Genomic DNA, 7028 nt, shown 5'->3' with positions numbered 1-7028 from the left:
AGAGAGATGAAGGCTGGGTGGGGGGAGAAAAGGGATTGAGAGAGGCTGAGAGAGAGAGAGAAAGAGGAGAGAGTTCTTCCAGTCTCTGGTTCACTACACAATACCTGCAGCAGCCAGGACTTTGTCAAGTCAAGGCCAGGAGCCTAGAATTCACTCCATGTCTCCCACAAGAACGGCAGGGACCCAACAACTTGATCTATCAGCTCTTGCTTCCCAGTGGGTGAACTGTCAGGAAAGTTAATTGCAAGCAAAGCCAGGACCCAACATAGAATGAAGGAGTTCCAAGCAGACATGAGACTGCTGCACCAAACTCCCACAATTTGGATTTTCTTTTTAAATATTTGCTATTTGTAACTAATTATGAAAATTAAGACAAAATAAATAATATAATGTTCATTGTCCAGTAGTTAGAATAAACTGTAACAGCAATTGACATTTCAGTTATATTTCTTTTTAATCAGATACTGAATACTTATCTTTTCTATTATATTCTGCTGGAAACTTTTAAACTTTTACATGTGGGAATCCTGTAAAAACTATAATAAAATTTAAAATATTCTTTTCACAACTGGGAATGAACATTAAATGGATAAATCGGTATTAAGGCAGAATGGGGAATAAAGAAAAGATGCTGTCCTAGAAGAATTGTCCTGGATTTATGTCTCCCACGTGGTAACATGTAATAAGACTTTCTCCTAAAAATACTCTTTTTTTGGCACTAATTCCTTAAATCTCATTTATATAGCAGAGAGAAATGGATGAACAAGAAATGAGGATAAATGATAGCTATTCTGATATTCAGTTGGGAAAAGAAAAACAGATTGAACCTAATTTTCTAACAATGTCTAATTGTGATTATATTTTCCTGAAAAGGTGCTTAACTATATAAACAAATTGTAATTACACAGAAAAATTAGGGGGGAGAATTAATGACAGAAATTATAGAATTTGTTATTCTCAACTTCAGTCATCTAGCAGAATCATCAGTTGTTTCCATTCCTTAACTTTTCTATGTTTTAGCAAAAGAAGAATAAAATTATTCATCCCACAGGGATGATTTTATTGTTCTTATAAACATGTCATTTCTTCCCTTAATCTCTAGAAAATAAACTTGGAAACTCAGGTATACAAGTACACACAAAGGAGTTATTTCCATATTTCTCCCTTGTAAGTTGATCCCTATGGAGAAAATGAGATTTTCCTGTTTATGCAGGTAGCTTCATGTTTGATATTTCAGCTTAATCAATTGTAATTAAATTGAAACTAATTAAAATGGGAAATCAAAAACAAATGAATTGACAAGGTGAATCATTCCCTTAAGATTAAGGAGAAACTTAGAGGTAATTTTCTCAGGCAAAGAGAAAATTATCATTATTATAGGTCAATTACCTAAGGCATTGTGAAAGAATTTTATTGTAAGAAATAATGAATATGAGGTTCCACATTGTTAAGATCATAAAAAGGAAAAAAAGTACTTGGCCAAGAAATTAATTTTGACATTTTGTTCCTGTAATTATAAGGATAGCACATATTTATTAAACAGCAGTGTATCCTTAAGGATGTGAAAGGTATCTGAAAATGGGGTAGATGTAAGGAATTGGTATTATAAATTCTTTGTAACTATTAAACATAATTTAGTTTGTAAAATTTTAGATATAACTGTATCAGTCACATTAAGAAAATATGAAAGCATTTTTGTTTTGTTTTCTATTGAGCACACAGATATGGGGTTCTGAGTTCTGGTTTTCTAACATGTTGAAAAACAGTATGCATTTTGTACTAAGAATTTAGGTGAAACCATATATACTTAGCAGTTTTATAAGCTGAAATTTGTCAAATATGGGCAATTTTATTTATTTATTTAACCTAAACTATCATGCAATTTGTCTAATCTCCCCATAAGGATAAGGAGGCCCAAATATGATTTGAATATCTTGTGAGATTACCAATAATTCAATAATAGAAGTAGAAGAAAGGCTTTTTTTTAAAACAAATTCCATTGCAAGGATTTTTTGCTTATTCCATAAATAAGTAAAAATATGTTTATAGAAATCAGAACTGAAATGAATATCTATTAGCTTTTGGACATAAAACATCTTGTGAATTTTCAGAAAGCTAGCCTTTTTCTATTCTCAGTGAATGTGTTTTAAGACTAAGTATGACAGTTCAGGTGGGGCCACCAGCCCTTTGCTAATCACAACAATGAAATAAATGGAACTACCTAGGCTTTCAGGTATCTTGACTGAGTTCTACTTGTCACCATTAATGCCAGAGCTACAATTGTGTCTTTCTCCTGGGTTAAAGTGAGGCCTCCTAACTTGAGTGTTTCTTTTATGGACAGCTTCATCAATAACTCCAAAATGTAAATTTTATCATCACCACTCTTTCCCCAAACACACACCACTTTTTTGGGCCATTAGCAATAGTTCCAAATTTCTTATCATGGCTTTCAAATCCTCATTGTCATATGGTTAAATTAATCCCCAGACCTTTGATATATAATTTTTTAATGTCTCTTGCTATTCTTCTATCCCCTAAGTGCACTGAATACAGCCATACTGAATTTATTTTTAGCTTTTCAAATGTGTAGTATTCTCTCTTCTATTTAGTTATCTGCACAGTTACTCATATTCTCTTCCTATAAATGCTTCCCTAATTCCCCTCTGGAAGCCTTACAATACTCAGCTGTCTGTTAAAATGACACTTTTTAGTATGTGTGTTTTCTGTTGCTACTGTGTAATCAAGGATAGTAGTCACATTTATAAGTGCAACATTTATTGCATCTGCAATCTTATATTTCCTTTGCTGTGGATGATAACATATTCAGAAGTCCAATAACTAGGGCCTGGGTATCTTCTAGGAGGGGTGGGGCATGTTTGCACACCATAACAGTGAACCCAGCTTCATCCTGGTACCTCCAATCTCAGATTCCCCTCCCATACTCCATAAGACAATTTAGCAAGCATCAGACAACTCATTCAGAAATTTTTTGATTTTTATTTATTTATTTGACAGGTAGAGTTATAGACAGTGATAGAGAGAAACAGAGAGAAAGGTCTTCCTTCCGTTGATTCACTCCCCAAATGGCTGCAACGGACAGAGCTGAGCTGATCCGAAGCCAGGAGCCAGGTGCTTCTTCCTGGTCTCCCATGCTGGTGCAGGGGCCCAAGCACCTGGGCCTTCCTCCACTGCTTTCCCAGGCCACAGCAGAGAGCTGGACTGGAAGAGGAGCAACCGGGACTAGAACCAGAGCCCATATGGGATGCTGCTGCCGCAGGCAGAGGATTAGCCTAGTGTACCACGGGACAGACCCCTCATTCAGAATTTTTACCTCTGTTCTTAGCACATGTCATTTTATACAAATACAATAGCTAAACCCATGTCCTGAATATTATCAATATCCCAGAGAGATATGTGCCTGGGACTGGAACTAAGGAACTGAGTAATCCTCTTCAGTATCTACATTTAGTCTCTGCTTAATTTCATTCTTGGTTCCCTCTTTCTGTAGCAGGGGTCACTCCTTTGTTATCAATACTTCACTTTCTATCAAAAAAAAAGTTACCAACAATCATTTATTTGAAATACTGCCCTTTGTCCTTTCTACCCAAGCTCTGAATCCCTTCATCTCTAATGATTCTTTTGCTTCCATTTTTAAGTATTTTGAGATTTGATAATACAAAATTAGGAGAAAAAAAGACACAATATGAAGAAATTGAAAGGAAGATTCTTTTAATAACTTTCCTGTAATCAATTGTATTGAGCTTGCAACTTAAACCTTTTCAAATTTGTCATGAGATCTTATTTAACTATAGAACTTTTTGCTCAATTTTTATTACAACATGAATATTGACATTTTAATTCATTGAGGTTAGCATGCTTTACCTAGGGACTATTTTTTTTTACAATTATATTTGTTTAATTAAAAGTAATACCAGTCACTATCTCATCTATTACCAAATGGGATATTATTCCCAAAGGATGACAATAAAGAAATCATATTTGTAGATTTGATTTTCAACCTAAACAATGGTAGGGCCCACAATTTAGTAAGAAAATAGCAATTATATTCATTTCTCTTTTATTTTAGTTACTTCATTTAGTCCATCCCATTCTCAGAGTTAATTTAGGTTTAATTTCACTGCCAAATAGCATTGGTTGGATGAACAGAGTAAAATATGCTTTAATCTCCCCATGCCATACACACGACCTTCCACTAATACACTAATCTATGGAATAGACAAGAGAAAAAACCCGAGTCTTTTGGTCAAGAAAAGTGAATTTTCTGTACCACTGCCCATCTTACCATCTCCAGAGTGGTGAGAACTGTGCATTTGAAATGACACCACAGCTTCTTGAAGAGAAGAATGCTGCTTCTACAAAAACATGGCCTCTTCCACCAGGAATGTTATCTTACTCTGTTCAGTTCTCATTCACTTCTTGTGTGTTTACTCAGAGGAACTTAACTTTGAGAAGATATTGGACATATGTTTGTTTCCTTTATTTCCAGAACCTATGGCCTGTCGCTCCCCCTCTTCGTGGAGGAACGACACAGGACCCTGCACTGTTCTTTTGTCTGCTCGGCCCTCCCCGGGTTTGCTGCTGGTTCTTCCCGGGTTGGCTACCGACCCTTCACCTCCGTGGAAGGGCAGTTCCCCCTAGCCACTTTCCCCACTTCCGCGGGGGAGCGGCACACCGCTGGCCGGCTCTCTCGGGGGCTGCACAGGTGTTCCTTCAGATAGATGTTCCTGGTGCATGTTGTCTCTCTCCTCCTTTATAGTCCTCTTCCACCAATCCCAACTCTGCTACCCACATGCCGAGTACGCTGCTCTCCTCCAATCAGGAGCAGCTCCTGCAGCTTGTCAAGTTGGTGAAAGGCAGCTGGGTAGAAGCTGTTTGCTCCTCTCCCAGAGCCATATTGTGGGAGAGCAGATGTATAGAATAAGTCTTAATTCCAGTAACAGTATAGTCCGAGTTGCTCCCAGTTGCTCCCCACAATGGCCCAAAGGAGAACTATGGAAATTGTGAAATGGATCCATGGGCAAGAAACATGCAATACTGGCAAACCGGTAACTGAAAGGGTCCAAATCAGAAAGCAGGATTGAGAACCGCTCATCTCACAGTGCAAGCTGCACTGCTGTTAGAGCTCTCCTTATCAGCTCAGTATTAACCTCAGAAAGGCTCCATTTCAAACCCAAGTGGGCACTGGGGATCGTAGCATATATGAGACAGTTGTTACCCTATTTTAAATAATTGCTGAAACATTTAAAAATCCAAGAGACTTTAGTAACTCATTGAGGGCGTCTAGGTTATACAAGAGGAAATACACTAATTCCATGTGTTGCCTTGGCTAATAATGAAGTATAACTTTATGGCTCCATGTTGTTTATCTGAATTCCAGCGTTGTTTTTTTTTTAAGATTTTTTTTTTTATTATTTAAAAGGCAGAATTACAGAGAGAGAGAGAAAGGGGGGGTCTTCCTTCTGCTGGTTCACTCCCCAGATGGCCACAATGGCTGGAGGTGTGTCGATCTGAAGCCAGGAGCCAGGAGCTTCTTCCTGGTCTCCCACATGCATGCAGGGGTCCAAGGACTTGGACCATCTTCTACTGCTTTCCCAGGCCATAGCAGAGTGCTGGACTGGAAGTGGAGCAGCTGGGACTTGAACCAGTGCCCATATTGGATGCCAGCACTGCAGGTGGCAGCTTTATCCACCACACTACAGTGCCAGCCCCAATCCATACAACTTCATCACTTCTTTCTGTCTATATTAATTATTAAAGTGTCAGAATTACAGAGTAGGTATCTATCCTGTTTCTGTGTTTTCATGAACACTAGCAAATCAAAACTTTTCATGATATACATAAGCACTTACTTGGAACACAGACTAGAACAATTGGGATAGGAGCCACCATAGTTTCTCAAAGTGAGGGGATAATATGCTTTATGTTTTAGTGGAGTTCATGAATGCCAATAGAAGCATAGTTGTTCTTCCAGCTCCTGAATATGTTAGACCACTATTCTCAGGCAGGAGACATTGCATATTTCCACCTTTGTGAATTGCTGGCCATCCTTCCTTCAACATACCCAAACTATGCTAGAGTTTTGGATGTTATTGGCAAGTTTCATCCCAGCTGAGGGCTTATCCCTGTTGTGATCCCTGACTGGATTGCCCTGGTTCCAGTTCTACGCAAGGTTATATCCTTTTGTTACTGAGATCTTAACTCTAACATCACCACTGAATCATCACCTTCCCTAACTACCCAATCTGATTTGACTTCTGTCTCCAGGAAACAATTCTTATTAGTTTTTATCACTATCTGAAATTACACCTCTTATGTGGACTTAACATGTATCTTGTCTCCCCGACCACTGACGATCCAGATAAAAGCAGGACATATCTCTCTTTAACACTACACTAATGTCCAGATTATATCACATTTATTAAGATGCATTCAAATACAGTTTTTTTTTTTTTTTTTTTTTTTTTTTTTTTTTTTTTTTACAGGCAGAGTGGACAGGGAGAGAAGAGAGAGAGAGAGACACAGAGGGAAAGGTCTTCCTTTGCCGTTGGTTCACCCTCCAATGGCCGCCGCAGCTGGTGCGCTGCGGCCAGCGCACTGCGCTGATCCAATGGCCAGAGCCAGGTACTTATCCTGGTCTCCCATATGGGTGCAGGGCCCAAGCACTTGGGCCATCCTACCTCTGCACTCCCGGGCCACAGCAAAGAGCTGGCCAGGAAGAGGGGCAACCGGGACAGAGTCCAGCGCCCCGACCGGGACTAGAACCCGGTGTGCTGGTGCTGCAAGGTGGAAGATTAGCCTATTGAGCCACGGCGCCGGCCTCAAATACAGTTTTAAAAATTAATTGATTTTAAACTCCAGAAGGTCAAATTTCAGTTCAGTTTTCTAAAGTGTCTGACTTTATCCCTCTAGGGAATGTTTTAAAATCTCCAAACCCTCTTCTTTCTCAGTATAGTCACAGTGACATACTTCTGAAACTGAAACCAAAGTAAGACCTGGATAGCCTATAA

The sequence above is a fragment of the Oryctolagus cuniculus genome, chromosome 14, assembly GCF_051225735.1.
Source record: "Oryctolagus cuniculus isolate XC-2025 breed Fujian yellow rabbit chromosome 14, ASM5122573v1, whole genome shotgun sequence".
NCBI lineage: Eukaryota > Metazoa > Chordata > Mammalia > Lagomorpha > Leporidae > Oryctolagus > Oryctolagus cuniculus.
Note: the sequence above shows the minus strand (reverse complement) of the source record.